The following is a 10,727-nucleotide window of genomic DNA, read 5'->3' as shown; positions in this document are numbered from 1 at the left end:
GTTTATTTTTAATAAAATTCAAAAATCTCATAAAAATAGAAAAATTTCAAAAAAAAAATCAAAAAATTTCACGTTTAATTTTAGCATATAGGTTGAGTCGGAATGGTAGTTTTCAAATTGCTCTATAATTTTTCACTTTGCTTAAGCCTTGCGATGAACTATTATCGTTTTAGCTTTGTCTCATTGTATATCTACGAGTTTATGTTGAAATTTCGCTGGACAAATAGACTTGACCTAAAATTTTGGCAACCTACTTAAAATTTCTAAGGAATTAGAGCCCTATAAACTGGTGTCATTTGTGACCAGTTTCATGTAGGATTGTGAATAGTATACTCCTTGCATAACATGTTCATTATTTTGCACGTTTATGAAATTCATTTGCTTTTTGCCTATATACATTCGGGTTAGTGGTTGGTGTCACATGCAGGGAGGTGCTTACATTTCCTTTTCTTTCATTTTTACCCATTTAACTCCACATTAGCCAAATTTGCCTGTTGACCCTTAACTACATCCAAATTTAGCCTGCCTGTCAAGCTAGTTTAGTGTGTTTATGCGGTATTCTGTCTATTGATCCGAGTTTGGCTCGTTTTGTATTGTTTTGGAGTTGGTAATTTATGAAAGAAAGGAGGATGTGTTGAAAAAAGAATTGAAAAGGAAAAAAAAAAGAAAAAAAAAACAAAGAAACCGTGTGAAAAAAGAAAAAAAAAAGAGAAGTTTGTTTGATGAGACAGTTTCACTCCTATGCTTTATCACTATTTTATGAGGAGTTGTTGTCTGGTTGAGTGAGTTTGTGTGCCAAATGAAGGGCACTTGCTCTTAATTTTATCGGAGTAAGAATCGGATTTGGTTAGTATGGTTTCGTTAAGTAGCTAGCTTCACTATTACCTCACAATTCCATAAATGTTTTGCCTATTTCTTACCCATTGCCTCACTTTCCCATAAATTTTGTAAGCCCTCGGTTGTGACAGGACCTTGTTTGGTTGGAATATATGTACGGTAGTTAGAATTGCCTATCATATTAGCTGCATGCATATTTATGTGGGTCGTAGTTTAGGTGAGCGACTATTTTTCTTTTTCTCTTACAATTCATATGCTTACCCTTTGCTTCATGAGAGAAGAGTGACCCGTGAGAGTCCGTCATTAAAGGTCTTGCAAGGTCGACGGTTCAGCTTTATTACAAACATCCTATAACTCGTTTGCATCTAACTGTTTCGCTATGAGTGTTAGTTTGCTGCATTAAATTGGCCTAAGTGGACAATTTGTAGCTAGCTCTGAGTTTTCTTTTCTGTTCCATTAGTTTCGCATATAGTTGCTTGGGGACAAGCAAAGGTTTGGCTTAGGGAAGTTTGATGCTTGTATATTATTTAGACGTTTTGTACTTTATTTGCACGCATCTCCATGCATATTTAGTGGTGTTTAGCTATAAATGTCCCCCGAATAGTCGACTTTGGTTTGTCTTGTATTATTTGCAGGTATGAACCGGCGAGGAGCATAATAAAGCCTAAAACATGTCCCTATGCATGCATTTAAGATATGAGTTGAGTCGGAGCTAGGAAATTACTATTTTGTTGTGCGCAAAGAAGTAAGATAGCTAGGCTAGCAATGGGAGAACTTCAAGTTACTAGTGCCTAATTTGGAGAGAAATATATCGAGTTCTACAACAGATTTTCAGGTGATTCTACTTGGAGATGAAAGCTTGTTTTCTTATCTTTCCATCGCCACCATAAACGCCATGTTTGCCTAAGTAAGGAATAAATGGCAGCTGTTTGAAATTCAGTGCGCGAAGTAGGAATTGTGTGCGGGAAAGTACTCGATCGAGTACAATCTTGTTCGATCGAGTCCTTTTTCTACTCGATTGAATTTCTTATTTTTGATAGTGTTCGATCGAGTACTTTAAGTACTCGATCAGGAGGTTTTAGCTTGGATTTGTTCGATCGAGTGAATTAAAAGTCCCCGATCAAGTAGTTAGTACTGAACACGAGCTTTTTAGCTTAATAACGTGTTTTAGGTCAAATAACAAATCCTTCTCCTATAAATAGGAGAAGGGTAATTAGTTTGGATCACTGATGTGACCATAATTAGAGCATATTTAGTCCCCTAATTAGCCTTGTTCCCATGTTTTTTAGTGCATATTTGGGTCATTTATTGTCTTTAGTTCTTTGTTTTTCATATTCTTTGAGGTTTGTGTCCTTGGTAGGAAATGAGTGCAAACCTTGCATTTTCATGGCAAAATGAGGCTAAATTGATTGAATTCAATGACCAAGCATCAAGGAGAGACAAGATTAGAAGGCCTTTGTACATACTATAGTAGATGGGCAATGATGAAAAAAGATCCTTGCATCCCCGAGGAAATCCCCAAGGATTTTATGAAGAAAAAGGAAGAAAAGAAGAAGGAAAAAGACTGTCTGACAATCCGTGCGGATTGTCTAGAAGACGCCCATCTTCACCCTACAATCCATGCGTCTTCAACCCCAAGAAGCCTGGGCAAAAGCTCCAGAAGACGCCCGTCTTCACAACCTGGACGCCCGGGCAGAAGCTGCAGAATCCGCCCGTCCCGTGCTAAAGGCGCCCGAATTCCCAGACAGTCCCATTTCGTCTTCTTCAAACTTCAAGGAAGGATGTACATAATTTTCTAGAGACCGGAGTCTCCCTAGAGACCGGAGTCTTCCAAAAGAGACCGACGTTTCCTCAAAAAGGGACTTAATCATCATTTAAGCCCTTAGTTAACCCTAATTCATGCACCTAATCCCCACTATAAATACCCCATTAGTCTAATTAGAAGAGCATGTTCTTCTTAGCAATCTTTAGAGTAGTTAATATCAATCAAATCTCTCTTTAATCTTGTAATCAACATTTAATCAAGTTTTAATACAAGTTTTATTTCCTTAATCTCTCTCTTGTTCATCCTTTATTTTGGGTAATTGAAGATTATTTGGGTTATTATTGAGAGATTGACAACCTCTCAATCAAGCATTCAAGTACTTATTTTATTCTTTGCTTTATTATTGGAATCATTAGTAGGTATAATTCTCTTAATCCCTCTTTAATTATTGTTAATCACTTTCATTTATTCATCATGTTTCACTTTGTTGGTATGATTGACAACCTTGCTAGCATGTTCAACATGATAATGAGTGAGTAGTTACCTTAGCTAGGGTTAATGGGTAATTAGGGGAAACCAACATGGGGGATGATTCATGCTTAAATTAATATGTTTTCATAGTTTATTTGCTTGCTTGTTGTGATCTCAACTTATGCACATGTTATGTTTGATGAAATGTGAGCCTATGAATCCTTGCATTTTTTACCCATCACCTATCTTTTCAATGAGAATTGTAAGACATAAACCAACTCGAGTCTCATTATACCATGCATATTGTTGAGTAGGGAAGATTAAGTCGACTTGTAGGTGTTGTACAATCTAATCGATTCGGCTCCGGGACCCAAACTTTCCTAGGATTGTAAGATATAAACCAACTCGATCCATCACAACAATAATTGCTTGCTTATAACTTGAGACTATGTTTGTATGATCAATTCCCATGAAACCCCTATGACCCCATGACACCCTAGTGCCTTTTATCAATTTTTTACATCCCTTTTAATTCATCTTGCTTGTTTACTTTTATTGCTATTTAGTTTAGTGATCTTCTACATCAAACCCCAATTGTGACACCCTTAAGACACCACTAGTTGCAATAGAAATCTCATCTCAATTCCCGTCCCTTGGGATCCGACCTTTAGTTGCCTCTTTACTAATTGTAGAGTTGTTTGTGAAGTTATAAATTGTGTTTTGGTCTAGGTGCTCCTAACGACAAGTAACCGAAAAATAGTAAACCCGACCAAAAATGGCGCCGTTGCCGGGGACGGTGTTAACTTGATTTAGATTTTCCTATATTGTTATTAGTTGTGTCTTTCTTTGCCTTGGGGAAGTAAAACTCCTCAAGGTTTGTTCTAATTGTTTTCGAGTTGTTTGATATTTTGCATGTCTAGAAGGTCACAAGGTGACTTGTTACCCTTTGATCGCGAAATTGAAAGGACTTTGACAACCAATAGGAGACTTGCTAGGAGAACTTTGAGAGGTATTGGTGAGGTTGTAGATATTCAACCAAATACTATTGAGTTCATCAACCCTTTTGCAAGAGAAGGTGAGGAGAACCCAACATAAAATCCAACACAAAATCAATCCACAATGCCTAAGTTTTTATCACATTCCGTACCCACCGAGGAGAACCTACCCAATGGTACTCCCACACCACAACATCTAACCAGAAATTTTATTGCCAAAGCCGCATTTATCCAATTAGTCGAAAGAAGCCAATTTGGGGGGATGCCTAGTGAAGACCCTCATTCTCAAATGGAGACTTTTTGTGACTATTGTGATGCGATTTCTCAAACCGGTGTAACTCAAGACCAAATTCGATGGGTCTTATTTCCTTTTTCTCTAATTGGCACCACAAAACAATGGTTGAAAGGCCTTGATAAGGCTACTCTCGGAATTGATTCTTGGAAGAAGTTGGCTCTAGCTTTCTACAAAAAGTTCTATCCACCGGAAAAGACTAACATGCTAAGAGCTCAAATCACGGGCTTTAAGCAAAGGGATGAAGAATCTTTGTATGAAGCTTGGGAGCGGTTTAAGGGAATTTGTCGCTCATGTCCTCACCATGCACTTAGCGAGTGGTTCTTGGTACAACAATTTTGGAACGGTCTTTATGAAGATTCAAGGAACATTCTCAACATGGGATCAAATGGAATGTTCACCGAAGTTGATGACAATCAAACTTGGAACAAAATTGAGGAAATGGCGGTCCATAACTCACAATATAGTAGACCTCGCAAGGCTACTAGAGGAGGAAAGCATGAAGTGGACTCCATTACTCAATTGGGTGCTCAACTTAGTGCTCACATTGATACCATCAATTTGAAGTTTGAAAAAGCTATGGCTAGACTTGAAGAAGCCTCTAAATCACCAAAGCATCATGTATTTGCCATGACGGCATCTTCATCAATCCCAAGTGGGATATGTGAGAATTGTGGAACTTTGGGACATGACCAAGGTGAATGTAGGGGAACAAATGAACAAGTGAATGCTTTCCAAGCATACAAGAGTGGTACCTCTTATTCAAACTATTACAATGAAAACACCAAATTCCATCCAAATCTCTCACACAAAAGCCAAAATGTTCAAAACCCTCAACCAACATACACCCCACCTCCCATGAGAAACCAAAATCAAAGACCCTTTTACAACCAAAACCAAGGTTACCAAAATCAAACTCCATACAATCAACAAAATGACCAATGTTTTGATGTTAAAAAAGCGGTCCTCCAAATGCAAAAGAATCAACAAGAGTTTTTCACTCAAATGCAAAAGGATAGTCAAGCAAAGGAAATCACCATCAACAACATCCTAGCTCACACCAAAATGTTGGAAACCCAATTGACTCAACTAGCATCTTCAAGCTCACAAAGACAAAAGGGGCAATTACCACCTCAAAGTAATCCCCCAAGACATGAAACGGTTAGTGCCATTAACTTGAGGAGTGGTACAAGGTATAAAGCACCGAAGAAGCAAGTTGAGGATGAAGTTGTGGAAGCTAGTGACAAAGATGAAATTGTGCAAACTCCAAGGATGGAGAACCATCAAAAGAAGAAATTTCAAAGAAAAATAAAGACAAGGTCAAGGAGAAGGAGCCCATTGTGATTAGACTTCCTTTTCCGCGTCGTCAAGCCAAGCCCAAATTTGATGACCAACTTGGAAAATTTATGGAAATTGTGAAGAATTTGGAAGTCTCAATTCCTTTCACGGAATTAATCAATCACGTGCCGGCCTATGCAAAATACATGAAAGACATCCTCACAAAGAAGAAGTCGATCCGGAAGCTTGAGACTATCGCCTTCACTAAGGTGAGTAGCGCAATACTTCAAGGGAGTTCACCTCCAAAACTCAAAGATCCGGGAAGCTTCTCAATACCGTGTACCATTGGCGACACCACAATCAACAAAGCCTTATGTGATCTAGGGGCTAGTGTGAGTGTTATGTCATACTCGGTGAGTAAAAGGTTGGGGATGGGAGAGCTTAAATGCACCAATATCACACTCCAAATGGCCGATAGATCGATGAAGACACCATTAGGGATATGGGAAGATGTTCCCGTAAGAATTGGGAAATTTTTCATCCCGGTGGACTTTGTCATTGTTGACATGGAAGAAGACTCCAACATTCCAATCATTCTAGGAAGACCTTTCTTACACACCGCGGGTGCGGTGATTGATGTGAAGCATGGAGAGCTCACTCTAGAAGTGGGAGATGAGAGCATTACTTTCAAACTTTGACAAGACCATGAGAGCTCCCCGTTTGCATGAACCATGTTTTATGGTTGATCATTATAGCCTGAAGGATGATAGGAAGAAGTCGGAATTCCAATGGAAGAAGAAAATTGAAGATGCTCCATTCAAAGAGGAAGTAAATTGTAACAAAGAGAGCTCGAAAAGCTCACCAAAGTCAAGCAATGAAGAGGATGGCCTCATTGGCCAAGATAAGAAAGTGGGAGAGTTGTCTCTATCAACTCAAGAGATCTTTCGTGATCAAGTAGATGAAGTTTGTGGTCTTTGGGACGATGAGTTTGAAGGGATTTTCAATCCCTATATTGGTAATGCTATCGATCAAGACCGACAATAAGGGCAAAGGTCTATCGAAGACCTTTATCATGATAATGAACAAGCTTTTGATTACTTCTTCAAGGTGTTGAGCAACATCAACAACACCTTGGACATGCCCCCATGACATCTCACTAAGGATGAGAGTTTGGTGGAGTCCTCCCTAAACCACCATTTGTAAATATTTCTAACTCCCTAACTCGCATTTTAATTCTTACATTACATTTTTTTGTCATTTTTGGATTTTTATGCCTTGATAAAGATAATTATCATTTTTGAGAGAAGTGAGGGAGGGATTAATGATTCAATTGATGTGTAGTGCTTTAGCTTAGTGTGGGGATAGCAATTGCCTATGCTATTCATGCCGTAGTAGTGCCCCTACAATGAAGAACACGGGATTTGAAGAATGGAAAATGATAAGGGATATGCAAGTGCACGGATGAAACTGAATCCGGGTAAAAGGGGCAGAATCCGAGCGTCTTTGCTGAAAGACGCCCTTCTTCAGGCAATCCGGGCGTCTTTGTCGAAATCCGCCCGTCCTTCTGAGCTGACAATTTAAATTTTAGGACTGTTAAAGAATCCGAGCGTCCTGGTCTAGAAGACGCTCGTCTTCAGAAATTCGTCCGTCCTGAAAGGAAAGCCGCCCGTCTTTTTGCCTGTGAAAAACAAGTAATCTCACTGTCTGAGAATCCGCCCAGCTTCAGCAGAAGACGCCCGTCCCGCAGTCGATAAATCCGAGCGTCTTTGCTGAAAGACGCCCATCTTTAGGTGAGAATTCTCAAACCAAAACAGGCAGAATCCGAGCGTCCCGAAAGAAAGACGCCCGTCTTCCCATGCTATGTCAAATTTTTCGGGTATTTTAAATACCCCATCCCCCATTCATTTCTTCATTCCTTCATTCAAAACACTACCCATAAACCCCAAAACTCAAAACCCTCATCCTCTCCATCACCAAAACAAGATTTCCTCAACCACATTCAACAAAATCAAATCAAAACTTCGTTTTAAACAATTAATCACTCCTCTTTCAACAAAAATCAAACCAAGCACCAAAATCTTCAACCTTTGAGTCGATTTTTGAAATTATAAAGGCAAAGCCTTTCACCTTAAAATCGATTTGGGTATACTTGGAAATGGAAGATTTTCACTCTTTTCTTGGTTAAATCATCAATGGCAAGGACAAAAGGAGCAACAAAGGCGCCTAAGGCAAAGGCACTCTCAACAAGACAAAAGAGTCTTCAAGCAAAGAAAGCCTCATTGGCTATGGTGGTAGCTAGCTCAAACTTGGAAGTTCAACAACAATAACCTCCCTTGGAAGCAACAACATCAACAACTCCGGAAATTGCTCAACTATCGAACTATCCGGAGGTAATTTTCATTTCTAACTCCCATAGGGATACATTTGCCAAGTATGCTAGAAAATCCTTTCTATCCACCAAATTCATATGTGAAGATGCCTTGAACAAGTTGGGTGTCCTTGAACAAACGAAAGCCTTCTTTGAAGCCATGGGGTTGGGAAAATGTTTTGCTACAAGAGAATTGACATACCCCTCCCTTACCTTAGAATTATTTAGTTCTTTGAAAGTTAGTAAGGTAGAGACTAGAGAAAACATCGAGTTCCGCCTTGCTAATGTGAGTAGGCGCATCACCTTTGATGAATTGGGTAAAGCATTGGGTCTTAGCGATTCACCTAGTTATTTCAAGAATCCCGGAAAGTATGACCTTGCTCCTCTTTGGGAGGCGATTTCCGGAAGGAAATTTGAGAACTACCATGCTAGTCGCGCTCTATTAGTCCACCATCCGGGCATTAGAGTGTGGCACAAGGTCATCGGGAGTACCATCATTGCAAGAAAAGACACTAACCACTTTACCAAGCGCGATTGTGTTCTTCTTGAGTCGGCCTTAAATATTGGAAGGGAATTCACCAAGCCTTACAATTCTCTAAGGCTTTTGGTGGAAAGATGGCTAAATGTTGATTGTGGAAAGCAAGGCACCACCGTTATTATAAATGGAGGTCTAGTCACTCTTTTGGCTAAGTACTTTGAACCGAATTTCAACAAGGATAGCAAGTATGTGGCGAAAAAGGGGGGTCATCTCATTGACATGGATGCCATGATTAACAAGTACAAGTGTGTCACTCATAACCCTCTTGACACCAAGTATGGGTGGCTCACCAATGAGGCTAGATCTTTTACTTTGCCTTCCAAGATATGCCATGTTAGTGTCCATCGGACCAACTACCTTCTTCCCCTCTCAAAAGAAGCCGAATACATCATCCGTCAACAAAGGGGTGAAATTGTCACACCACCCTATCGATTCAAGTATCAAGAGTTCAAAACCGAAGGTGTTAAAGCAAGCAATGACTACATGACTCTACTTATGCAAGAGATGCACAAGCAAGCTTTTAAGGATCGGGAAGATGCTTACTTAGCCCAATATCCACCCCCCTTCATTTAGCTAGGCAAGGACTAATTGATCCTTCATGTCCTTTGCCTAGTTGGGCGGATATGGAAGTCATCTTTCCGAGTGCATCTAGGGGTGAGATTCCGGGTGACGATGAGGTTGTCGGTGATGAGGTTGTTGATAGCATTGAGGAAGAGGCTAATGAAGAAGAAGAGGATGATGAAGAAAGTGAGCAAGAAAGTGAAGAGATAAGTGGTGATGAGTCCACTTCTATTGAGGAAGATGATGATAATGATGATATGGTGAAAGACTAGCAAGCTTTGGAGGCTCCTACCCTCTTGAGGTTTGTCTATTTCTTTCTTTGTTTTATTTACTTTATCTTGATCATGGTTGGAGAGTCCTAGCAACATAGAGGACTAACACCTCGGCCCCATTGAGGTGTTCTTATTTCATTGTTCCCACTTTTGAAAATCCAAAATGACAAATTTAGTTTCATGCATTGCATCTTGTGTGCATTAACTACCCCAACTTTAGGACATTAGAAATAATGTCTAACTCGGTTTGGGGAAGTACATGCATACGCAACGGGAGGTAATCTAAATTACGCTCTCCGTCATAAACAAAAACCCATGCATCATGTAGTGTAGATTAGTGTAGCTTGCATTTAGAGTAGAATTCATGCATCATGCTTGCATGATTTCCCATCATTTTGGCCATTGAGGACAATGCCCATATTAGTGTGGGGATGGGGAATTCTAACTTAACTTTTATTCAAAAATCCAAAAAAATCAAAAAATTTGAAAAACCATAAAAAATTGAAAAAATTGAAAAACCAAAAACAAGTTCATTTCCTTTGTAGTGTAGTCATGTATATATTGTATTTATTCTATCCTTGTTCACATTGATCGACTACGCCACATCCGAGACATGAGGATATTGAAGACCGCATGGTATGATCTTTCCAATCTCCTTTTTTCCCTTTATGTTAATGACTATGTGGCTTTATTTTGATTAATGCGGTATAACAATGTGAACTTAGGACTTGCATTTAGTTTATATGTCATATTAGTTGGTAGAATCATTTGCATTAGGATGTTTATATGGTAGTTGCATCATGGCATGTAGTTTGCATGTTAGAAAATTTTGTGAAACCGTCTACTTGGGAAGTGTGACAAGTGTATATAGTCCCTAGTAGATCCTTTATCTTCTTAAGACTTTGCTTGTTAGAATACTTGTAAAACACCCTAGGATGTGTCATGCTAGTATCCTTTGACCCATGGATTAAGGCCTAGTCAAGAGTACCTTGTGGTGTGATAACTCCTTGGCTACCGTTTATTCCAAGGTGACCCTTGAAACCATGCATCCATCCATCATCCATGTTCTACCACATTTTTGTTATCAAAGAGAATGGGAACAAAAAGAAATCAATTTGAGTTCAATGAAATGAAAAGTGAAAAAAAGTTTGCAAAAAAAATGCATCAAATGAAAAAAGGAGCAAAAATAGAACTCCTAAAGCTTCAAATATAAGCCACCCTCACTACATATGGGGTGACTTTGAAAATGTCAAGTATTCTCAAATGTTAAATGCCACAAGAAATTGGGGGGAAAAACAAAAACAAAAGCAAACTCCCAAAGTGAAACTCAAATATCTATTGATCCCTTTA

General features: G+C 39.1%; 1 non-coding gene across 1 annotated transcript; it reads right to left on the bottom strand.

Moving 5' to 3' along the window:
* Nucleotides 1-4,564: 4,564 nt before the first annotated feature.
* LOC141603260 (small nucleolar RNA R71) lies at nucleotides 4,565-4,670 on the bottom strand. Its single transcript, XR_012525150.1, has one exon. It is a non-coding gene; the product is annotated as a small nucleolar RNA R71 (small nucleolar RNA).
* Between the last annotated feature and the right edge of the window lie 6,057 nt (nucleotides 4,671-10,727).

Source organism: Silene latifolia, chromosome 9, assembly GCF_048544455.1.
Source record: "Silene latifolia isolate original U9 population chromosome 9, ASM4854445v1, whole genome shotgun sequence".
Lineage (NCBI taxonomy): Eukaryota > Viridiplantae > Streptophyta > Magnoliopsida > Caryophyllales > Caryophyllaceae > Silene > Silene latifolia.
This window is presented reverse-complemented; position numbering and strand designations above follow the sequence as displayed.